This window comes from Puma concolor, chromosome B4, assembly GCF_028749965.1.
Source record: "Puma concolor isolate L17-30 chromosome B4, mPumCon1.1.hap2, whole genome shotgun sequence".
Taxonomy (NCBI): domain Eukaryota; kingdom Metazoa; phylum Chordata; class Mammalia; order Carnivora; family Felidae; genus Puma; species Puma concolor.
Window position 1 is genome coordinate 114,765,796 of NC_141673.1, and position 25,741 is coordinate 114,791,536.

Here is a 25,741-nt window from a genome sequence, read left to right on the forward strand (position 1 = left end):
CTGTCTCAGCCAGAATTCTTCAAAATGTTGCCCATACCTGTTTTAATCATTTTCTAGGTCCTCACCCACCATTAAACCAAAGTAGTCAGCCTTTTACTCCCACTTCTACACTGAAACATCAAATGGTCTTCTAACTATAAAATGCAATGAATGCTTTCTATACTTTGCCTTACTTGGCCTACAAACCACTTTAAACACTAGCTGTGCAACCTTGGGAAAGTCACTCAGCCTCTCTGAACCTCAGTTTCCTCATCAGTAAGAGAGACAGAATAGCATATTTCTGATAGAACTTTTGATATATTCAATAAAATAACATATAATGAAAACAAAATCCACCATTAAACACAATAGGCGCTCAGCCAAGATAAGTTCTGACTCACTGAATTTGTTTTTCTGAGTACCTGACAACCAGGAAGGGTTTGCCTTAGCTAATATGAGCACTCTGGTTTCCAAAAAGGGTCATTTCCCAGACAATTGAGTCACCAAAAATTTTTTTCTTAAAAAAATATATATAGTAGATGGTATTGTAATGGTGTTGCATGGTGACAGAGGGTAGCTACACTTGAGGTGAGCACAGCATAGTATATAAACTTGTTGAATCAGGATGTTGTACACTTGAAACTAATGTAACATTGCAGGTCAATTATACTCAAAAGAAACAATTAAAATTAATCTGACTTGTTCATATTGTTACAGATATATAAGTATCTGTACAGAAAAACATGTTTAATTCTAGCCCAACAATACTTTCGGAAACAAAATTCCAGAAAAGTAAAATAACTTGTGCCCCCCAAACAAACAAAAGATTTACATTTTGTAGGAGACACTGAATGAATGCAAGGTAAATTATTTTATTTTGGTATCTTCTTACCTCTTTTGTATCTCAAAAAACTCAAGCTGCTGCCTTCTTATTTTAATAGTACATATTAGTTGGGTCTGCATTTTTAAACACTGTTCCATTATTGGAATGACCCCTTCTTTAACCAATTGATATTTCCTTCTCTGAATGAGACTGACTGGTCTCAGCTAAGTAACAGGATGTAGCGTGTTACAGCCTCACTGTGCTAACTGTGAAAGCATAGTATTTTAATATTTAGTAAATAGGTACTCAGGTATTCAAGTAAGTGACAGATGAAAGTTTAACATCCCCAGGGATATTTGGATTTATATGCTTCTCTTAAAACTTTAGATGAATTTCTACTGGGTAAAATGTGGCAAAAACACATTTCAGCTTGTAAGACTTCTGTACAGCCCTTATGCATGCCACGTTGAACACTTCCATCAGGGAACAGCAGTCATCACTTCATCTCCCTTTACAGAAAGAATTCTACAGCTTAAGATGTGACTGTGACTTGTGGCCTTATTTTCACAGCAATTAGGTTATTAAATTGGCTGGCTCTTGACTTCATTTTTAACAATTGCTTAATGATATATAAGACATTTTTCCACATGACACCACAGTTAAGCAAATTCTCCAAAAAAGTTTTTTCTGTTAATTTTATTTTTTAATAAATTTTAGTCTGCTTTCGTATGATTGCTTTAATATTTTCTCCAAGTAACTTTTTTATTTTTTTTATTTTATGTTTATTTATTTTTGAGAGAGAGAGAGACAGAGACAGAGCAGAAGGGGGATGGGCAGAGAGAGAGGGAGACACAGAATCTGAAGCAGGCTCCAGGCTCTGAGCTGTCAGCACAGAGCCTGACGTGGGGCTCCAACTCACGAACAGTGAGATCATAACCTGAACTGAAGTTGGACACTTAACCGACTAAGCCACCCAGAGACCCCTCATCCAAGTAACTTTTAAATTTAAATGTTATTCTTGTCCAAAAAATGTTTCCATTCAATGTTATCCTTGTAACATTTTAACATTTAAAATGAAGTAGCTCACAATATAGGTGTTAAGTCTTCTATTAAGTTTAAAATGGCATCAATTTTAATTCTTTGATTTTTTATATGAAAAATTATTCTAATTATGACCATAGTAGCACCTAGTAGTTCAATAAATATACCAAACAACTTCTTATGGTTAGCGTGTGTGTGCATGCGTGTATATATACATATGGCATTTTTTAACCAACATTCACCTGACTCAATACCAGTCAGGACACAGACCTATACAACACTAATGCAGAGCTAAATAGTATCATGGTGCTCCAATTAGCCATTCCCAACCAGTCCTCTCTTCTTTAGCAGGAGGGAATGATGTTTAAGTGAGTCTGTGAGATCATTTAGTAAAGCAAACAAGTTTGTATGTGTACACATAAATTATACTTTATTTCTTTTCCCTTAAAATGCTTTATTATACTTTTTAATGAATTAGTAAAGTTAACCTGAGAACTCATAATCCTATAGAACTAGACATGCCTTAATAATGTTGCAAATGTCAGAGCTGCGAATGACCACTACAGCTATTTAAAACTGTTTTTTTTTTTTTTGTAAAAACGAGTCAAAGATATAAAAACATAATTTGGCATCCATTAAAAATTTTTTATTAGAAAAAATTAATCACAAGGAAATCAGTTTGAAATTAAGCAGACTAAAGAAATTTTACATTCCCCTTGTGAAGTTCTGGAACAGTATGCAATTTATGTGAGAATATTTGAGAAATCCTAAAAAGTATACAAAAAATCAATACTGTATTTTCATTTGAAGGAACCATGTAAGATATTATGCAGAACAGAATTTTTTACTCTGTTATATTGGGACATTAAAAAACTTATTGAATTCTTAGCTCTTCATTTCAATTTGGTGCAAAAATTTGGGATGGATATATACAGATGTGTACATACATATATAGGCATACGCACCCACATATATATACATGACATATATTTAGCAAAGAGACTGAGATGCTAAGTGTCCTCATAATTTTAATAGGTTCTTATATCTAAGATATATGTGGCAGAACAGGAAGTAGTTCTCAGATTTTCTGCTTCTTGTCTAAGTATTCTTTTCATAGCCCTAGTCTTCCTAGGGCCTAAACAGAATGATGGCATAATTCTTTGGATACCATAACACGATGGTATCAATTCTCAACTAGCAAGTGGTAGATAGCTAGTAAGTTTTCAACAGACACTTCGTGACTGATCGTATTTAAACTAACTATGGTCATGGGAAACCACACTTGTAGCATTCAAAGAATTTTCTCTCACTTAGCATCTTAACAATGAAAAATATTCCCATATTACAAACAAAAACAAGACGGTTATGAAATACATTAGATTTAACTCATATATTTAATATGAAAACAATTCATTAGAGTACCTGCTTGCACTTATTATATAACTGAATCAATCGACAAATATACAAGTTCTCCTTTTACCTATGTAGACTTAAGTCACAGAATCATAGATCAAACAAAAGGTCATATTAAATTTCACCCTGAAGTCATTTTCCAACTAGAATTACTCAGCAAAAATTACTTAACTCTTACATTTTTCTAGGATATCAAACTAAAAGACATAGTGAAAGTCGACATAAAAATATTTTTTTATAAATTTAAAAATATTTTCACAAATTATATATAGGAGTAGTAATGAATTATATGACCATTTTATGAAAGAAAATTTGTTTTCTAATGTAAGTAAAGTAACAAGTAGTGCTACAAGGATTAAGGTTACAAATGTCACAAATATACTGCAGACCTATTGTAGGAAGAAATTCTTTCTTTAGATATCTGCATGGAAAAAATACTTAATATCAACATAGTCATTTCCTCCTCAAACTTACTCTAATCTGGTTTAGACTCATCTCCCATGGGATAAATAAAATCTTTGTTACTTCTTTTCTTAGACAAGAAAGATCAGTTCCATGATGCCTGGGATGGACTGAGTCTTGGATTAAAGGCTGAGACAACCTTGGTCCTGGAGATGCAATTTATGGAGGCCTTTGAGTAATTGCTGTATTGCTGCTAAAGAGGGCCCAAAACTTGGGTGAGACTCTCACTGACATTTTGTTTAGCAGTAATAAAGGTAATAGTTCTTTGTAGTGTAACACCTATATATTTAAGCCAACATTCTGAAATTACTTCAGTTGGCCCAACACGGTAAATTAGGCAGGACATTTTGATATGAGGAAATTATTTCATCATTGTTCTTATTGTTGTTAACTGTAACATGTGGAGCCTTTAAGTACTTTCTATGTGCCAGACATTGCTCTAGACACATCAAACGATTAATTTTTCTATAAGGTATGTACTCTTATTGTCCCCATTTTACAGATGAGGAAACTGAAGATCAGAGGAGTTATACAAGTTTCCTAAAATTGCAAAGCTTGTAAATGCTAGGGTTAATATTTAAATCCAACCAGTCTGACTCCAGAGTGTAGCATCTTAACCATTACAACTTTGACATTTTTTCATGTAAAACTGCTTTAATAATTTGATTAAATGATCTATAGTATATGACATACATGAGGCATTATGAGTTTATTCTGCTTATATTCACATTTCTTGGTACTCAAAAACTTGAAGGTCTTTCCATAGTTTGTTTTAAGTAAGCTACATAAAAATCAAGACTATTTCAGTCTCTACCAATTTCTAAGACTGATTCCCAAGAATTTTTATTCAATTTTTAAGTCAAAATGAATCACTTTATTTCATGAAGTAAGCTGATTAAATGATCAGCATACTAGAAATCAATTCTCAAGGTATCTTTAAGAAAGACCTGCTTTGCTTTTATAAAGTCACAAGCCACTAAACTTTGTCATTACTTGTTTAATATCTATCTTCCCTGACAGTATAAACTATAGGGTCCCATCTGTCTTATTCATGACTATATCTCCAAAGCCTAATGCCATGCCTGACATAAAGCAATTTGCCAGTAAGAATTTATAGAATGAATGAATTGGATTGGCTCTTTTATCTCGTTTATTTAGTAAAGCTCTCACCATAAATAGTAGCTTAATATTGCTATTGACATCTATTTCACATATTTTATATACTTATATGACTATATTAATTTTTAAGATGTGCCACAAATTTCCTCCAAATAATACTTATAATTGTTATCAGCAAGAATTCCTTCTTTACAAACTTCTGTCAAAGACTCTTAAAAGAATGAATTCTAGAAGGCACTCCATTTTATTTTCCACATTTAAAAGGTTCTTCCTTATATAATGAATTGAAAAATGTTCTTTTCCGGGGCGCCTGGGTGGCGCAGTCGGTTAAGCGTCCGACTTCAGCCAGGTCACGATGTCGCGATCCGTGAGTTCGAGCCCCGCGTCGGGCTCTGGGCTGATGGCTCAGAGCCTGGAGCCTGTTTCCGATTCTGTGTCTCCCTCTGTCTCTGCCCCTCCCCCCGTTCATGCTCTGTCTCTCTCTGTCCCAAAAATAAATAAACGTTGAAAAAAAAAAAAAAAGAAAAATGTTCTTTTCCTTCTCACTACTATGAACAATAACTTTTATTAAAATTTTCCTTTCTCAAACTTCCAATTCAATACCATTGTTAATCACCATTTCTTCTGACAGTAGTAGCTCCAAAATTCTAAACAGAAGCCATCATATTACGACATACGCGCTCAAGCAGATACTGCATTGTTTGTTAATAGAATTAAAAACTGATTAACTACTGGTAGACCTTTGTTTGCTCAGAAACAAGGGCTATTTTTTTACTGATTTCAGTAAAATAAATGTAATTTATCATCTTCATTCTGTGATGTATACCTATGTTTTTAAAATATCTTTGTATGGCTAAATGCTCATCCAGCTGACATCATAGACCAATCAAAGCTAACTGCATAGAAGCAAAAAGAGCTGTCAAAAAAATGTAATGTCATGAGCGCTGTAAGGCATGTTACACAGAAAGGTACAATTCCCTCAAGACACTCCTGGAGGACTTCTTTCTTCTAGCATTGTTAAGTGGAATTGCCTACGTATTTGAGCTAGGAACTTCAAATCAGAATACTGAGGTTGGCGACCTTCTTTTGAATACATCCAGGAAAAAATAAATTTAGACATCATTGCAGAGATGAAATTCAACATAATAATTTTAAGTAAAAAGTTAACAATGGACTTAATTTTGATTCTTCTATTTGAGAAAGATGTTCACTGAATACTTTAAATAGCTTACACATTTTAGTAGTAAATGAGGCAAAGATCATTTCTATTGTAAAACTAAGCTTTTTGAATTTTCATTGCATACTAGATTGCATTCAATTTGTTTATACTATCAGATGAATAAAGAAAAGCTTGTCTTCAATGAGAGTTTTTAAAAATGTTGACAGATGGGGCGCCTGAGTGGTTCAGCTGGTTAAGTGCATGATTCTTGATTTCAGCTTAGGTCATGATCTGAAGGTTCTTTGTTAGATGGAGCCCGATGTGGGGCTCCCTGCTCAACAGCATGGAGCCTGCTTGGGATTCTCTCACCTCTCTCTCTGTCCCTCCCCTCCCCCTGCTCATGCATGCTCTTTCTCAAAATAAACATTTAAAAAACTAAAAATATTGACAGATCTAACATATAAAAAAACTAACTTCATAATTCTTCAAACATCACTTGTGTCTTTGCCTTAGATGAGATTCTGTGTCCCATAGAAAAAGTGTAAACATTTATTAGGCATCCAAATACTCTTCCTTTTTATTTGCAAAAATTTAATGAATATATGTTAGAATAAATTTATAAAAGAAACATAAATTTTACATTCTTTTCTTTCAAAAAGGGATAAAAATTGATTAAGGAAATCATATTGTCATTAAGAAATGTCTACATGTAACAACTCAATGATGTAAATGAGTGATAAATAAATCCCTGTACTAGGTTGATAACAGAATGGAACAGTTGCTAAGAGTGGAGAGTAGTTATTTTATGGTTGACATCCTTTAATTAACTTAAATTCAGCTGAAGAAATCAGGGTCCTCATTCACTTTATTCAATCCTGAAATAACACATCCCCTAAGAATTTCTCACATAAGAATGCTACGTTGACTAAATTCTTGATGTTATTTTCTTGTAAGTTCTTTGGAAATCTAAGAAAATAGACTAGCAGCATAAAACATGTATTTCTCCAAAAAGTCTTTCTGCACACTTGCTTAGAAGATACCCATTTAAATAGAATTAGAAACTTTAAAAGTTAAAACAAGTTATCAATTCACTTTAAAAAGTAAATGTATGGGTTCTGTGCTTTACACACCCACCATATTGCTTCTTACTCTCATAGCGACTTTTGCCCTTTCATAGTACTGGTTCCAGTTGCAATTTCATATTTGTCTGCATAATTTTTCTACACTGTAATTACTATCTACATGGAAGTTCAAGAGCAGTTAGAAAGAATCTCTGTTTTTAACTGTGACATTTTATCCCTGGCACCTAGCTGAATGGATGGCACATAACAGACAATCTCTACAAACTGGAATTACTAGGTAGATGGGTTGAAGGACAGATGTTGCCATCTTAGTTCACTGTCAACATCTGAACGCTTACATAATGACAGATGCTGTGCTAGGTGCTTGCCACATGTGCTATTCCTGTATGTTTATTATTAAGCTCTAGGAAATAGTTAAAAATATGGTCACATTCAGTTACCATCATTTTGACACCTCTAATTGAGCAAGACAAATTACTCAAACTATGTCAATCTCAAAAATTGTAAGTGTGACAACAAAAATCACAATATATTATTAATATCTGAGCTTCAACACCCAATTTCCAGTTATCTGTGTCCATGAGAATACTGAAATAAGCTCTGACAAACAGAAATGTTTTTATTTTAACCTCTATAAGCTACTACTTTCACTCCTGTCCAAAGTTAACATGACTAATCACAAATCTGAGAGGACACAGATGTCCAAATCAAGGGATATCTAGGAAACAAATACAAAGAGAATAAAAAGATTACGTTTAAAGTCACTTGAAGCATACTAAAATATAGCCAAACTTAAATTATATTCTCAATGCAAATGTGTATAAGGCAGGGGAGAGATGTCAGAATTTTGTCACCAAAATTTGATAGTGTGCTGTATTATGAACAGATACTCCACTTCATTTAAACATCTATCTTGATAATTTAGTATTTTCCACAGAGATGTTGTAGCAATGATACAGTTTTAAAAACCTAATGCTAAACTAAGAGGATTTCATTATATGATATACTTTCTTTCTCCCCACCCATCACTTTATAATGGACATAAAAAACAAAACAGAGATCAATATACTATTTTATTGCAAAACTTATGACATTTACTTTTGTAAGAAGCATATATGACACTAACAAATTCAGTTTTGTATAAATTTTTTAAAAAAGTTAAAACTTCATACAAGCAGTATTTATAATATGCTATTTTTTTAAAGAGAACTAGTTCTCTACAAAAAAACCCTGAATGTGTTAAACAATTATGAATTATATAACTTATTTTTTACACTTTTAATTAGTCTTCTTATCAACATTAAGCATATAAAATCTCTATAAAACCATTCTTTGCATGTATTTTGTTACAAATGTAAGTCACAGACATATAAATTCAAACATTTCGCATTATGTCCTAGATTTTTAAAGTTCTAAAATTTTAATTCAAATAATAAATGGTATGCTTTACACACACACACACACACACACACAGACACACAGACACATTATAATTTAAATGAAAACTCTTACCATTGACTTTCTTTTGATAGTTAATCACGCCATTAGTTTTTCTTGATAGGGCCTTCCTATTCAAGCAGACAGTAGCCAAATCACAAAATGACATTTGGATGCTCACGTCTTCTGATGGGAGTTTTCGGCCAATTGCCAGTTGAGAATTTAAACTGAAACTAAATTACCCAAACTTCGTTAAGTTGTTTCCACACCCACCAACTGATAATGAGCAATGACTCTAAACTGGAAAATAAAGTGAGTGACTTTGATTTATCCTTTTAAGCAATCATTATGTTTAAGAAGAAATGCTAGGACAAAAGAAAAAAAAAAAAACCTCTAAAATTCTAGTATCATCCGAGAACAGTTTTAAGTGAACTTCTAATTTCTTCTAACAAAGTTCCCTCAATTATTTTATTACCCAAATTAACACACAATAAAGATGGCATTTATTCAATGATATATCTATAAACTGTACTGTTGCAAACTTGAACCCTGTCAAACACTGACTCCAAATATTAACTGTAATATTTGGAAACATTTTGATAGTATCATCTATATTCATAAAGTATTTACTAAATCATCAACTACTTGTAGTACCATAAGAAGTTAAAGGTTACACTGAAAAGACATGCTCTGCCTGCAAATATTGTTTATACTGAGAAGACAAAAATGTATGGATACTAACTTTTAATTATAGTTCAAAAACAACTCAGCCCTTTTTCTGCACCGAATTTAGGCTCTTTTCATCTTAATTATTACAGCTAATCTTTGTAAACGTTGTCAATTATATATGATTTTCAACCATGAAGCTTTATGGTTGTTGAGCTTCACAGTCTGTTTTGATGCTTCTCAAATATTAGGCATATTAAACTGTTCCTATATGTGATTAAGGTATAGTACAGAGCTCCAATAATTTCTGCCTAGTTACAGAATCTGACCCATTTTAATAATTTTTTTATCCTTGACCATTTAAGTGTTTGGAAAATATACAACAGAATATAGCTAAAAGGAAAACATGAAAGGAATGGAAAAACATGTCCTGAGGTATTGCATTTACCACTGATTAAAAGTTATTTCTGAAGGTCAAGTATAATAGTCTAAAATTAAGTACACATAATTAGATTGTTATGTAATACTCAGATTAGAATGCTAACCATAACATGTAACCCCAATTCTCACATATTCTATGTGCCTACTCTCTCTCATACACATACACGAGCACACGTGTACACACACATGTACATCTATCCAACCTACACCCTGACAGGCTTTCTGCTATCAATATCCTGATACAAAAGTATTATGTAAGAGAGAATATAAGGTGAATAATCAATTTATGGTAAAATCAAGAGAAAGTAACTTTGGCACAAAGTCCAGAGCTTAACAAAATTGCCATGTCTTTGAGTTAATCACACTGACCCCCAATTTGATATCCTAGAAAAGGCTTATTCTGTTTTATTCAATAATTTTAATCCAAAATCCTCAATAGTAATAACATTTGCAAACTATTCAGTGACTAACAGAATTCTTTCCTGGGTACTATGAGATACAGAGAAAAGATGAAATTCCTTTCTCAGCAAGTTTATAATCCAAAACATAACATGGGGGTGGAGGAAGGAGAAAAACAGCTCAGAAAGACATATAAGTGGTAAGATTTTCAAGAAAAAAACAAATACACTGGGGCAGCTTAAATTGTTTGAATGAGTTTGTCATATGTGAGGCTGATCTGAGAAGACTTTATAGCAAGAACATTTTTAAAGCAGAAAATATACAACCATTTTATTCTTATTTAGCCTAATGAAACCCACAAAGCAAAAATTAATTACAGAATACAGCTACAGAAGTAGTCCTGTCCTTACTCTGGAATAAGACCAAGGATACATTCTTTAGTCAAATGAAATTACAGAACATTGGATGGATATATATATATATATATTTTTTTTTTTTAAATGGGCCTTCAGTAGAAGAGAAATAATTTTAAATTTGCTTATGTCACTCACTCTAGTAATGCTAATCATCATGGCAGTAACTTAATTTTTAATACAAGACACATAATCCTGAAGAGTACCATGAGATTGATAAAATCATGAATCAAAAAAAGCACAGAATGATTTGCTTGGTGTGAATAACATTATCGATAATGATCCTGACACAACAAAACCAGTTTCACATTCCAGCAATAATGAACAGCAAGGGACCTGCCAATGTGTTCGTATCTATCTATCTATCTATCTATCTATCTATCTATCTATCATAGATAAAATACGTCCTACTAATCTGTAAGAGTTTTAGATTTTAACATTATCCCTAATTTTATAAATGAGGAAACAGTTCCAGTAATATGACATTATTTGTGCTAAGTGACACAGCTAGTCAATAGCAAAATCAAGACCCCTAAAGAACAAATGGTTTTATTACTATATTCAAGGAAAGAAACTGTTGTATCTAGAAAAAGATGTAATTTTCTTAGAAAGATTTCAACTTTTTAACCTCCAAACTACATCTCAAACACTCATATAATCATCCCCAGCAAATGCAAAGAACCAGTGCATAAAGTTAGGGAAATAAAGCTGTATGATTAAACTGAACTTTCTTTATTACGCTTTATAGCATACGTTCAGTTTTACACCAAACTCTTAGAGACTAAGAACATGGGTTTGAGGAATATATAAAATGTATCAAATCTTTTTATAAAAAAATACAATTTCCTAGAATTTGCCATGATATTACTTCTATTTTTCTTTCACTTCCTGGCACCCTCTTTTACCCGTTTTTCATAAATTGTCTAGCAATTTAAGCATGCTACATGGATAGCATTAGAAATAAGAAGTCTTATCTTGACTGTTTCAGGTGATATAACTAATGCCAACTATATATAAATGGTCAGAAAGAGAGGTTCAGAATATTTGTAAATGGGAAATATAAAAAGAAATAGTCAAAATACTGCTTAGATTTATTTAGTTGTAAGGAAAAAGCTGGCCACTAACTCAACTGAGATTTCATTGTCTATTCAGTCATAATTCATAAGATGCTTCTAGTGAAACACAACATCTTTTTAGTTCAGTTGGTCTCAAAAGTTAGAGTACTCCTTAGGCAAAACCTAAATTCTTTCATCACTCACCACTCCTTAGGCAACACCTAAATTCTTTCATCACTCACCAAAACTCTTTTGAACAGGCAATGATGCTAAACAAATTAATTCCAACTTACCACTACCACAACAATCACATGTCTGTATTTATGAATAAATCTCAATACAGCTCATTTAATTCCTTTGGAAGTAAGAATCCTTGCTTTCTTAGACTTAACTCACCTTTAAATTTCATACATCATTCTTAAACATAAAAAAATTTTAAATCACATCTTTGATTCTCATTCAAACCCTGCCTCCAGCCCACTCACCATTCCCTTCCCAGTATTTCTGGGAAGTTTTTAATAGGCAATTTTGTAGTATTTCATCACATTGCATCTATGGAACTTCTCAATCAAGGTGTTCATATTATTGTGAGACAGCTCCTTAAAGGCAGAGGCTATGGCTTTTTGTTTTTTCCCTCTGATACCATCAAAACTCAATGGCACTAGATGTGTATTTAGAGTACTTACTAAGCAAATGATATCCTTACAAGCTGATCTGTAAATGGATTAATTAAAAGCTATGGACAATTATAAAATTTTGTAACAATAAATATGTGATTTACTAGAGCACCCATGTAGTATTGTTTCAGGTTACTGGAACTTGCTGCAATAGGGTAAATACAAAATGGTCTTGAGAACTCTGCGAGATTTTTAACTCGTCTACATGGTTTCTAGAATAACACCTACCTCTGCATTAAAGAAACAGCACTCACTAGTAGTGTATCAACTCTTGAGAGATATCAACAAAATATTTCAACATGATTCATCCTATTGGCTGAAAAAAATGTCTCCTACATTTTATTAAAAAAATATTTTTCTTGCCTCTGAATTTGTATTTCAGTCTTCAAAAATATTCCACCTTATTTTATTCATATGATCAACCAAATTAATCAACAAAATCTTGTCCGATATCATTTATTTCTGATTAAAGAGATATTACAAGCTACTGTATTTTAGGGATATTGACTCATTAATCATTATAGTATCATACTGAATGAAGTAGGCAAATGTCATTTCCAAAGTAAGTGGGACATTAATTTTAAAACATACAGGGAACTAGCATTTGTTAAGATATCTCCTACACTAGATTTAAGATCCATTATTTTTAATCCTCACAACCCTCAGATATAAGTATAACATGCCTATTGCCTATTTTCCACCTGTGAACCTAAGATTCTGGTGCTATTAAATGATCCAGTTATAATCGTCTTCAGTGTCTGCCTAGCTTCAAAATCCAAGCCCATCTCTCTTACAGTAACTACCTGGAACACATGCCAAGTACCATGCTTTTTGGGAAAAAAAAGGGGGGGGGGTGTTGGGCACAAAGGGGCAGGTTCATGAGACAGAGAGATAAAATACATCATAAAATCCAAGTACTTCCCTCACTGAAGTGCTCTTCAAGCCCATTAAGAACCTTCTTTCTCTTACTTTATTCACAAATACCTTCTCTGCATGCTAGTAGCCATATGAATTAATATCAAGCTTTGAAAAATAGAAACACCATTTAACAATACGCAAAAGAACAATAACTATGGAGAACTGTTCGCTGTTAAGGACAAATGGCCCTATGACATACCTCAGTAGCCCCTGGAGACACCGTATTAACAAATATTCATCAACAATTCAGAATCATTAAAACATAAAGGCTTTCCAAGACACTTTACAATAAGAATGGCTGAGATGAAAGATTTTAGCAAGCAAAGAAGGGAAGCATCTGTTATCTGGAAATGTACTAATTGAATATCCAGTGATGATAAACTATTTTATCTAGAAACCTTCAAGAAGTATACATGCTATCATTTTGTATTTTCAAAACAGGATACAGTAGTGTGAAATCAAGCATTATAAATTTGGAGGAAAAAACAGTATTAAAAATTCCAAAAAGTATGAAGTTCTTAATGACCAGAAAACTACGGGCCCTGTATTAACACAAACTGCCATAAACTATGCTCCTTTCAAAATAGACTTTTACAGCCTCACTACTTCAAAAATGCAGGTGAAATATTTGTTGTTCCAATATACTTTTCCTCTCTCTTCCCTTCTCTCTGTACCATTACACTGAAGACTTCTCATTTTAACTTGAAGAAAACGTTACCCCATGTAGTATGGCAAGTGGAACAAATTCACATTTAAAATTATCAGAGGGTCTTTAGGAGTTCTGATACTCTCAATACCAGTCGGTGTACAGGCTGACTCTTTAAGAAATGTTATAGCTCCTGTAACAAAACCCAGTTTCTCTAGCATCTTAAGCAAGGTTTCACACAGTAATTATCACTGCAGTACATAATTTAGCACGTGTGACCCTTTGTACAGGAACAATTCTGAAACATAGCAGCCAAAAGCATAGTTATTTATGTGCTCTGTTACCCTGATTTAGGGGGGAAAAAAGACAAAAGAGGATCAGTTCCATACAAAGAACACAGTACTCCGCAAAAACAAGTAAAGTTTAGTTGAAAGGGAAACGGAGGAACTAAGCTGGCAACTGAGAAGCATAAACCATTTTGGCCTAGATTTGTTTGTAATGACAGTGTGACCCAGATACTCAATATTTGGCTAATATCTAAAAATCTGAAAACTGAAAGAAATGGTTTAAGTTGATTAAATATTTTAGTCCAAATGATGGGTGCTTAAAAATATACAATTAGCATTTTTTATACAGAGATTTTTAAAACTGCAAGTATTTTTGCTTTGTAAGTAATCCCATGAGTTATATTTCACCTTTATAGCCATATAATAAGGATGAAACTATTACTGAGATCATGGTACAAAAATCTTCTGAAGAGCAGAAGGAGAATATACCCTTTGTAAAGTAAAGCTTATTTAAGAAACTATTTATATAAACTTAAGTTTGTTCCATTCATGGCCCACACAGTTCATTCTACAGAGTTGTCTATTAAGTGTCGAGAAAATTTTTGGAAAAAAATTCCTCAGTAGCTATCAAAGTGCTGCTAACGAGGGTGCTGGAACAGGAGACAGAGAACAGACCCACCAGACACCACCTCATACTTCCTGGGAGTGACAGGGAAAGCTGCTGGTGCTTCCTGTAAGCAAAGAGTTCAGACAGTACATGCTCCTTAATGCACCTGTAGCGACAGTACTGAGTGTTTATCCAGTGCTTCCTTCCTAATGATCCACGATTTGATTCAGTATCCAAGTCTCCCCCAGTAGACCTGTGGACCTCAGGGGAAGCGGACAGACCCTGAGCCTCCAGTCTAGCCCACAATTAGTCTAATCCATTATTATGGTAAGTCCCTTCTCCCTTGCCAATGATTAGTTTAGGTGTTTTAGAATTAGACAAATTTAGGTCAATGAGAAGCAAGCAGGGGTGAAGGTAAAGGGTAACTGCTTAAGAGAAAGAAAAAAAGCTATAATGTCTTTGAAAGTGAAGTTATCTTCTTTGGATCTGAAAGAAACATATAATCCTGATTGCAATTGGTAGCCATTCTGTAACTACAACACTGGGATAAACCAATACTGTGTAGAAAAAGTAGAACAGAAAGCCAAACTGAATCCTTTAAGAAATCACTGAGCCACTGACCTAACAATGTATGTCTGCTGCAATAACTCACTTCTGGTGCTTTCTTATGAGTTAATTAATATCCTTTTAAGTCAAAAATCAGATGAATCTGGAAATGAATTAGCTTTTAGAAAACCGATAGGTGCCAAGTTCTCAATACTTTCAGAAAATTATAAAACCTATTTTTACCTATTCCTGGCTTTTAAAGATATATTATTTATATATATATATATATATATATATATATATATATATATATATACATATATATATGTATATATATATATATATACATATATATATGTATATATATATAAAGATATAATATAAATATATTATTTTTCTGTATTTTCTTAATTGCCTACAATAATTGTATATTATATATGTTATTGGAAGGCAGTATTCAAAATATCAGAATGTAAAAAACAACTGAGCCTCTTCTTGATCATTAATACAAAAGTCAAATTATGCTTTTAATACAGTACTGCAATGAGTCCCTGATCTACTCAGATTGCTATAGTGTGATTTCTCTGATATCACAGGTCTCTTGTTTTTGCTGTACTTTACTCCTAACTGTTTAAGAGAGAACCATTAGACTTTCATCTACATTTGATTGGTTCCCTGTACCCTATACACTCCCATCCCACTCTGAGTTCCCAGTCATGCATATTCAGAGCATTGAATTTGCTAGAAATATGCTCTGAAACTTATAAAATTATTTTGGGGACAGTGAATTTTTCTTTGAACTTAAACTAAATACCATCTAGATAATTAGTTTTGTACTTCTTATAAATAATATCTCATTTCCTCTTTTCTTCTTTTTCTTTCCTTCCTAATTTTGATGTTTCCTTTGCCTAGAAATAATTTTGATCTTTTCCCAAATATAGAAGACCTCTATAAAGCAGAAGGTATAAAACAGAGATGTTTGGGCCAAATATATTTCACAGGCATATTTTGCACAGTAGTCACAGAGTATTTTTAAAACAGCTGAATTAGTTACCAACTAATTCACATAAAGATGTGTATTTTAGGATCCTTTTGAAAAACTAAAAAACTTGGCAACAATCAGCATTAATTCTTACATGGCCACAATCAAGTGAAAATAGAATACTGGCTGTCCCTCTCCCCACTAAGATAAGCATAAACTTTCTACAAGTCCAGTCTCCATATGTCCCTAAATGGCCTAATTCTTCACAGTCAGAAGTCCTTATTATTTGACTTGCTGCTCCTAATACAGCAGATAATAACACCCCTAAGTACACAAAAGATACTGTTGGCCAAGAAAATAAAGCAGTTCATAAGGTATTCAGGGAAGCAGGCTTCCAAAATTTTCTCCTCTTGAGTCTTCTAATTTAACTAGGAGCCCGTTTCTGGAACCAATGATCCAGCAATAACTTATAAAGAAAAAAGTGTTTCTTAATAGAATGTTCCTTGAAACAAAATGGTTTAAATTTCTAAGTTTCAACCAATCAATCAAGAATAGGAGAATCCTAAATATTCAGTCAACTTTCAAGTCTGATACTGACTAAAGAGTGGTATGAACAAGGTAACATGCACTATATATGTACATAAAATTATTTATATGCTTTACCATATAAATTAAGATGACAAATTCTCTTTTGAAACTAAATTCTCCCTACGCTATTTAATGGAATCAAGTAATAGGAATTAGCTCAATTCACAAATTACTTAAGGAATAATGCTTTCTAAATTATATAATATAGTCACTTCCTAACATTCAAGCACAAGTTATTGAAGGGATTTTGGAGAGTATTTTGCACACATCCTATGCATGGAATAACAATAATACTGGGTTTGTATTTCTGTCAAATCCCTAGGCTTTGTCTACCTCAAAAATTTCAAGTCTATCACCTTCTCTCCAACTCAACTGCTGTATCCATCATCTCCAACCTCATGTACACAAACAGCTTGTAACAATAGGCTTCTATATTCACTGCAGTCAGATTCATGTTTTTCAAATGAAAATTTAATCACGTTACACCTCTACTTAAAACCTTTCCAAGGCTTCCCAATATCCTTTAGGATACAGACTAAGATCATATCATCTGTTTCCTACATTCCTCTCCATCTTTATTTCTCCTTCTTCTCAATGCTCAGATAATACTGGAATCCTTTCCATTCTTTTGCTTTTGCAGACACTATTTCTGCTACCTGCAATGCTCTCTGACTCATGCTGGTTCTTCCCAACTAAGCCTAAAAGTTACTTCTCTTGTCCTTGCCTGATTTGCCCATTAATACTACCTCACCATGCCAGGCAGTTAGGTTTGCCTATTACGTACTCTAGTATCACCCTGTAAATTCTCTCTTACTGTTCATCTTAGTTGTAATTATTTAATTTCAGTTTTTTCCAAAGTTTTTGGTTTCATGAGAACACAGACCTTAATTGTTTTATTTAATGTCTTGCAATATAATTTAATGTAATTCCAGGCATACAATACTAGCATTTAATAAATATTTGTTGAATAATGGATCTCTTAAAATTGAAGTTAATCCATAACTAAATTATTGTTGAGAAGGCAGCACAGTACAGTAGATAATACACTTATCTGGAGGTCTTGAAGACCTGGTTATTAGTCCCGTATCTACTACTTACTGTGTGACTTTAGGTCTCAAACACTTGGATGCTATACCTTAATAACACTATCGAACACCTGATCTGTCTTCCTTATGCAGTTGTTGGGAGGGGGAGAAAATGAAATAGTCTAGTACACTTTTTCACCTTAATATTTTTCAAATCAAGAGGAGTCTTAGAGTAAATATCAGAAAAACCTGCCAGTCATTACACGTTATAATACCTTGTCACTGCCTACCCAAGTGCGAACTTAGACATGACCAAGAATATACCTTTTGTCACCTCTGTTATCTGCAGATAGAACCATATACAGTGGAGTTTTAACCTAACATCAAGATCTTCTGGATGACTTTCAAGAGAAATTACTTAACTTCTAATAATATGTAATATAATTAGTAAAAAAAAAAAAAAAAAAGCTACAAGTTTAATTAAATAGGAAATGGAAACCAAGCCATAAATTTAAGTATGCTATCAATTCTAAAGGTGTTAGAGGTCAAGAGTAGCATGTGGCTGTAATGCTTGTGGCTAAAAGTAATTCAGAATAATCCTCAGATAGAATGTTCCTTCCTCCCACAAGAAAAGTGTCTCATTTTTTCCAAAAAGAGAGGAAAATGTTATTAAATCAAAGGATGTCTCTCACAATTGCTGATTTATTTGAATAAAATATAGTAATATGCATGAATACGTTCCACAAATTATGTGCCATACAAATAGGTGCCCATTGTGTGCTGTGTACAAAAAAATAATGCTTTACATAAAACTTAATAAAAGCTTCTCCCAAAAATTACCTATAAAATCTATGCATAAAAATAAGATGAAACAAGATTCTAATGTCATTAATTTTTTAGAGGAAATGAAATATTCCCCTTTTAGTAGACAGACTTGCCAAAACAGACTCCACTTCTTTCACTCTGTTCTCACTTTTAGCATGTCCCACATAATCCGGAACACTGTCATATGTCTAATTATTTAAAATATTCCCCTGGAAACCCTGTTCTAATATGTAATCATTACTACTGTCCAAAAATTCTTCCTTATGTCTTTCTCCATTCTTTCAATTGTCTGTTATATTTAATGTGATATTTTATTTGTGTCTTTGCAGATATTGTTTAAAGCCAAATCAATATCCTCTTCAATGTGATCTTCAAGCGTGAAATAGGACACGGGCTTTCACTTATTTTATACAAGTAGTACCGGTTTTCTAGGACTTGCTTACCTGGTGACCAAAACCATGTACTGACAATATGACAGGTTGGTGGTACTGGTGACTACTGAGACTAAAACAAACAATACGTGACTCAAACAGAATCAAATTTTTGCCTATCAGTACCATGCTCCTTAAGCAAAGGAAGTATAGTAACTCTACGCCCTCCTTATAAAGGACCACTGGAAAATTATATATCTCTTCAGACTTCTTTCTCTGATTCAGTTTGTTAATCCCTATGGCAAAGGACTTTTATATTAGATTGTAAATAAATTCTGGAAGATGACCCAGAAAGACCACTTAGGAAAAGTCACAAGACTTCCCTGCATAATGTAAGGTAGAATAGAATGTAGAGCTATGGCAAATAAGAACAGCAAACTTCTTTAAACATTTCTACCAATCAGCAGTTCATTACATTGTAAACAGCCCATACAAAACAGTTTATAAAGAATTTTGCATGAAACAGATGCTTAAATTAGAAGACCTATAAATTATGTGGCTGTTATAAACTTTACTCAAAGTGGAACCATCAATATACCTTGATAAGGCTGATAAGACTTTAGATAAATTATGACTCATCACTAAAATTATACTTTAAGTACTATCATCACAAATATATACATTATTTAAACATGAAGGTCATGGGGAAAGGTGTGGTAAGAGTAACTGAATTTCCAGTGCTATGCTGTGTACTTCCAAATCATCTCATTTAACTGGTAAATTTTCCTGTGATGTTAACATTACTATGTGAGTTGAGAAAACAGTAAATAATAGCCGTTAAGTGACTCTATTATAAAGTCAGCATACAAATCCTCATGTGCTTGAATATACCAGTTTGTGAAACGTGGTAATGGCCAACAGCTAAATTCAGAAAAAAATTCAATACAGTTGGAGTTTCCAAAGTTGGCTACAACAGTATGTCCCATCCCACTTTCTCTTTTATAGTGTGATTTCCTGTGCCAAGAAATAAAACCAATTTGCCCTCCTCTTGATATGGGCTGGTCTTGTGATCTGCTTTGACCAACAGAATGGGCACAGTGATTCTGGGTCACTCATGAATCTGGGCCTTCAAAGAGCTACAGCTTCTGCCTTTGCCTTTTGGAACATTTTTTCTTGGAATCTGGCTATCCTGAGGCGAGGGAGCCCAATTAACATCAGAGAGAGGCACCCTTACCGAAAACTAAGGGCCAGGGGCCAGCAACCTGCATCCATTGCCAGTCATGTGAGGAGGCCGTTTGAGTCTGCCCTGCCTTCCTAGCACTACAAGGAAAGCCACACAAGGCAGAAGATTCACCCAGTCAACCCTTAAAATGATGAGAAATAGTAAATTAACTGTTGTTTAAGCCACTAAACCTTAGAGTGGTTTGTTATGAAGCAACTGATAAGTAAAACACTATTTCCCTTAGAAATGTATTTCAACAATACCAGTGTCAGCACTTAAATGGCCGATAAAAACCAGAATATACTTGGTTTCTGTGACTGAAAAAGAATTGTGAAAAAACATAATAAAGCCTAAGCTTTAAGAATTACTAAGGGTTTGGGCACCCAGGCGGTTCAGTCAGTTAAGTGTCTGACTCTTGATTTCAGCTCAGGTCATGATCTCAGGGTTTGTGAGTTCGAGCCCCACACTGGGCTCCACACAGGGCGTGCAAAGCCTTCTAGGGATTCTCTCTCTCCCTCTCTCTCTCTCTCTCTCTGCCCCTCCCATGCCCACTTTCTCGCTCTCTCAAAATAAATAAACTTAAAAAAAAAAAAAAAGGTTACACTTAGTTTAAATAAAAAAAACCAGTAGGGTTCAGTGCTTAAAATCACAATGTGTCATAAAATTACAAGGAATATTTATGGATAAAGTTAATACTGACAAATCACTAAGTCTTAAAATAAGAAAATAAGAAGGCATCACTTTAAGTTCAAAAAAGAAAGACAAATAGGTAACAAGGCAGAGTTTGGTTAGATCAAAATAGATAATCCAGATTAAATTTCTTAGCCTATGTATTATAGACTACCATCATATGAATAGTATGCAATAAAATATACAGCACTAAATCATACTAAACATTCTTTCTTATTCAGAAAATTCTTCAAAGAAGAATTAAAATAGCAACACACCACAGAAGGAGTAAAATACCAAATATTCATAAATATTTCCAGTTGGCAGGGTCTGGATTACAGTCTACTGTCTTACATTAAACATCTATTATATGAAAGTACTGTTATACCATGAAATATGCTGAGTACACACAAATTAAAAAAAATTCTTTTAGATACTCTTAGGGATAGCAGATGCTAATTTATTACAAAAAAGTAAGAATATAGTTGATTTATGAAAGATAACCATCATCTCCAGTGGTGTCATTGACAAGGAGATTACTTAGATAGACAATTGCTTTGATCCAATAAAACAGAGTCTCTTATGATTTAAACAGCAGAGAGAAAATAACCTGGCATAATTCCTACTTTGCTGCTATAATAAAAGGTAGAAAAATGGAATTTCACATATTTAATGTAATCTTATAATTCTTACAAAATAAAGAATTCTAAAACATCACATAAAGAATAAAAACAACTCTCATGTTTTACCAAACTAACTCTGTCATTTCATCTACTTAAAAAGATTTCTGAAAAACTAGAAGAAATTCAATGATTTACTCAATTTTAAAACTCAATTTTATTTTGAGGCAGACACTATGGAAAATACTATATCCAAAAGGAAAAATGTATTTTGCTAAAAGGAACTCCCAAGGCAACTTTACCATAAGGGTAAGGTCTAATGATTTATAACTACTACATATCTTTTCAGTTGCTACTGGAGAATACACATTTAAAACAGATTTCTTCGTTTTCTTAGGTTGACCTCAGATATTCAGTGAACATTAAGGTTGCAGCAATGCCCAAGCCCTTGCACATTCACACAAAGTTACTCTTTGGCTGTAAAGGATCCTTTTAAAAGAGAGAAAGTGAATATAATGGAGGAGAAAGGGACTGGGGAGGAAGAAAAAGCCGCTTTTGTGCCATATGAATTATTTATTCAGTCAAGCAATGAACTCACTATTTCCAACTCTAACAATCTATCAGGGAACTCTAAATAAGTGAACTCAAAGAGTAATAAAGTTTAAAAACTATCACTACTTACCAAGCTTGATTTTTTTTCTACTTGCAAACATTTTTAACTTTGTAAATTATATTTTTACAGAGTAATTTATAGTTCTAACTTATAAGTTTTATAAATCAGACAAGAAGTGTCAATTTTTAAAAGACCAAAAAAATCAGCTAATAACTTTCATCAGAGGATATTAGGAATTAACAAACTATGTTTTTGTTATTTTTTAAAAAATATTTATCTTTGAGAGAGACAGAGCATGAGTGGGGGAGGGGCAGAGAGAGAGGGAGACACAGAATCTGAAGCAGGCTCCAGGCTCCGAGCTGTCAGCACTGAGCCTGATGAGGGGCTCAAACTCAAGAACCACGACCATGACCTGAGCCGAAGTCAGATGCTTAACAGGCTGAGTCACGCAGGCGTCCCTATTTTTTTGTTACTCTTAATTTAGAAACCCAATTGCAAAAATGCCCACTTATCAACCTTTTTACTACTACTATTATTTGTGTCTGCTTAATAATTAAGTATCTTAAACTGGCTCAAGAAAACCTTTCTCCATTGGTGATAATGTCATCGCGATCTGTTTTACAGAAATCTCTAGAAGGTCGTCTGGTTCTTGATAAGCATAGCCGAGTTAGAGTCATATTTCCCTCACAACCATTAATGATGTTTGGTTGCCTAAATTATTAATAGAGATTAAGCCTTTGAATAAAGGCAGTTAGATAAGGTACTTGTTTCCTGAAAAGAGAAATAATCAGGTTTAATCTATGCCCATCACCTTCTCTTTACATATTTGAGATGATGCAGAATTTTTGCCCCCTTTCTCATCACAAAATAATTTACTCTAGAAATATGAAAACACTTTGCCTTTTGTGTGAATGTTTGAATCGTCATTGCTCTCTCTTTTTGGCTTTGACTGAGGCATTTGTAACCTATAACCCCCACACAGAATGCAACTTCTTTTGAAAAGTTACACACAAATCCTTATACTTTCATTCTCTATTTAAAGTTGTTTGAAAATCGCTAAGTCTCAACAGAAGTGTCTATAATTTGACTGGACTAGTATTTTCAGATAAAATACCCAAATAGTAAGCCTAATATCTTGTCATTTGGTCTAGCTCCCTCCGTGGTCCAGGTGCCTCTGATTCTCCCTGCTTCTGCTTTCCTTTCAGACAAATCATCTGGTAAGACAGAAGCACTGATCCTTGTTTAAGCCCCCTCCCCCCTTCCCTCCCCCCCCCCCCCCCCCCCCCCCAGCCAATGAGAATCAGAGCTGGGAGAGTACTTAAAATCCATCTAGATTTCCGGTGAGGAAACTGAGGTCCACACAAGTGCTGTTATTAATCCAGATACCCATAATTAGTTTGTGGCACAGCACAGATTAGAAACCGTGTTTTCAGACACCATCTGGTGCTCTCTGCTCCATGTCTTCACCAGCCTCCCAAACGGATCCTGAAATTCATACTGAAGAGTATAAAATGCGTAAGGCCTTTTGGAAAGCACTTTAGCAATATGTACTGTGAGGCTTAACAGGGTTTGCCCAATAATTCCACTCCTGGGATTCTATCTTGGGATAAACTGTCAGATAAGCTTTATATACAAATATTCTTGTTGGGTATTTATAATCAGAAAAACATTTAATAACATATGTAGCCAATAATAAGAGGAGGTGGTATATCTATTAAAAGAACTATAATGGAGCAACTGGAAATGTTTATTAAAATTTTACAGTAGTGTTAAAAAAGGAACTTTCTTATGTTAAGTGGTGCTGTGTATGTGCAGAGGGAGACAACTTAAAAAACTTATGAATGTACACAAAACAAATTTTCTCAAATCCTTAGTTCTTCATTTACATTCATTATATTACATTAAGACTGACAAAAATAAGAGAGGAATTTTATTTTAAAGAAGAGATTGTAAGGGAGAGAAAATGATCTCCAATAGATACAGCTGCCTTATTTTTAAAAATTTTTTTAACGTTTATTTATTTTTTGAGAGACAGAGACAGAGCATGAGCTGGGGAGGGGACAGAGAGAAGGGGGAGTCACAGATTCTGAAGCAGGCTCCAAGCTCTGAGTTGTCGGCACAGAGCCCGATGTGGGGCTCGAACTCATGAACCACGAGATCATGACCTGAGCCAAAGTCGGATGCTTAACCGGCTGAGCCACCCAGACACCCCCAGCTGCCTTGTTTTTCTAATTGGCATTGCACAATTCATTTTCTTTCTCCAGAACTTTATAGGGAACAAAAACCTGCACTGATAATCACTCCAGACTGAAAATAAATTTCCTAGAACCTAAATAAAACCTCAGGACCCTCCTTAAAGCTGAACTTCATTTTACTTAGGAGAATTGGAATGATTATCTTCCAAGTGATTTGAGTAGTATTTTTAAAGTCCTCTATTAACCACTAAATATCCTTTATCAAAGCTTCCAGTGATCTTCAATAGAAGCCTTTCAAAAATCTCACTCTTAAAAATGTGTAAATCTTGCCTAATCTTAAACCCAAGTTTGGGGCTGAACTAGAAGACGCAGAGTCTGAGGACAGAAAACCATTCTGTGCATCTATCATCAACCAGACAGTGCAGAAAAAAAAGTGCAAAGGATATTAATATTATTTAAGACTCAAAAGTCTGATAACACACTTATTTATTCTGTAACCTATAGTGAAAGAAGACCTGACAATTGACATTACTGAACATGCATGACATGTGGCAGAAACAGGACACAAATGGGACTTATGTGAATGTTGACAAAAGTTATTAAGCTTGTAAAAGCTTCCTTTTATAATCAGCTAAAGAGACAGTAAAAAATGTTTATTTTTTTTCTAACAGGATTTTTTTCTATTTTAGTTACTGTTTCACTACTTTCTTCAGTATGTGCTCTGTTCTTGATTTATCAAGACATATTAGATAAAAACACTCAAATGCCTTATCTATCTCAAAAAGAGAAAAAGGAAAACAGATATGTGGAAGTTCCACTTATATGTTTACTTTTTGCCAAAAGAAATAGTTATCCTCAAACCCATTTAATTTAAGATAGATTATTAAGGACAAATGGTAAAACATCTCAAAAGGCACTGTTTCAGTCACATTTTAAGTAAGAAACTCACATCATTCTATCTTTATTTTGGGTCTAAGGTTTCCATATATCAACAACCCTCTTATACTCTCTTTCTATTTAGTCTCCCTAACTAGGATTCTGAAAAATTGTCTGGTTCCTAAAAATAACCTGAAGTAGCTGAAACACCCACGTTGGCAAGAAATTTCCCATAATTCCTATTTGTAGGAAGGTCAGAGTCTCTCACACAAGTCACTGAACAGTGTTTCTTCTGAAATAAAGTGGCTGAGGTAGAGTGAACAAACTGTAAAGTTAACTAGTAGTTCTGTCATATAGTCCCCTGTAACCTCCTCACATTTTAACAATGACTGTTCCCACTTTTAAACAACTAAACCCAGTAAGGAAATTGTACCTTCCACCTCAAACTAGCTCTGTGAACTACACCAAATCACGTAACTTTCTGAGCTTCTCAGTTCCTTCTATAAAATGACCAGACCAAATGGGTTTCTTTAACTCCCTTTCCAATTTAAAAATCTGTATTTCATTTCTCTCAGTCTTTTTCAA

General features: G+C 33.7%; 1 protein-coding gene and 2 long non-coding RNA genes across 10 annotated transcripts in view; 1 reads left to right on the forward strand and 2 right to left on the reverse strand.

Annotated features, from left to right (window-relative positions):
• LOC147579432 (uncharacterized) overlaps window positions 1-20,486 on the forward strand; it is a 32,552-nt gene extending 12,066 nt beyond the window's left edge. The window contains exons 2-3 of the long non-coding RNA XR_015253939.1: window positions 3,794-3,933; window positions 18,920-20,486. This is a non-coding gene — a long non-coding RNA (uncharacterized LOC147579432). The remainder of the gene's footprint in view (window positions 1-3,793; window positions 3,934-18,919) is intronic.
• ZEB1 (zinc finger E-box binding homeobox 1) overlaps window positions 1-25,741 on the reverse strand; it is a 200,393-nt gene that overhangs the window by 147,096 nt on the left and 27,556 nt on the right. For 3 of the 8 annotated variants that reach the window (XR_015253937.1, XR_015253936.1, XR_015253934.1), the window contains one exon: window positions 8,591-8,748. The exons of 4 other annotated variants lie outside the window; for them this stretch is intronic. The gene's annotated coding sequence lies outside the window, so the exon portion shown is untranslated. Of the gene's footprint in view, window positions 1-8,590; window positions 8,749-23,403; window positions 23,583-25,741 lie in introns of all 8 variants that reach the window. One more of the 8 variants, XR_015253935.1, reaches the window with a different exon arrangement.
• On the reverse strand, window positions 1,561-8,584 carry LOC147579433 (uncharacterized). The gene is made up of 2 exons (XR_015253940.1): window positions 5,384-8,584; window positions 1,561-5,147 (listed from the first exon to the last, which is right to left on the reverse strand). It is a non-coding gene; the product is annotated as an uncharacterized LOC147579433 (long non-coding RNA).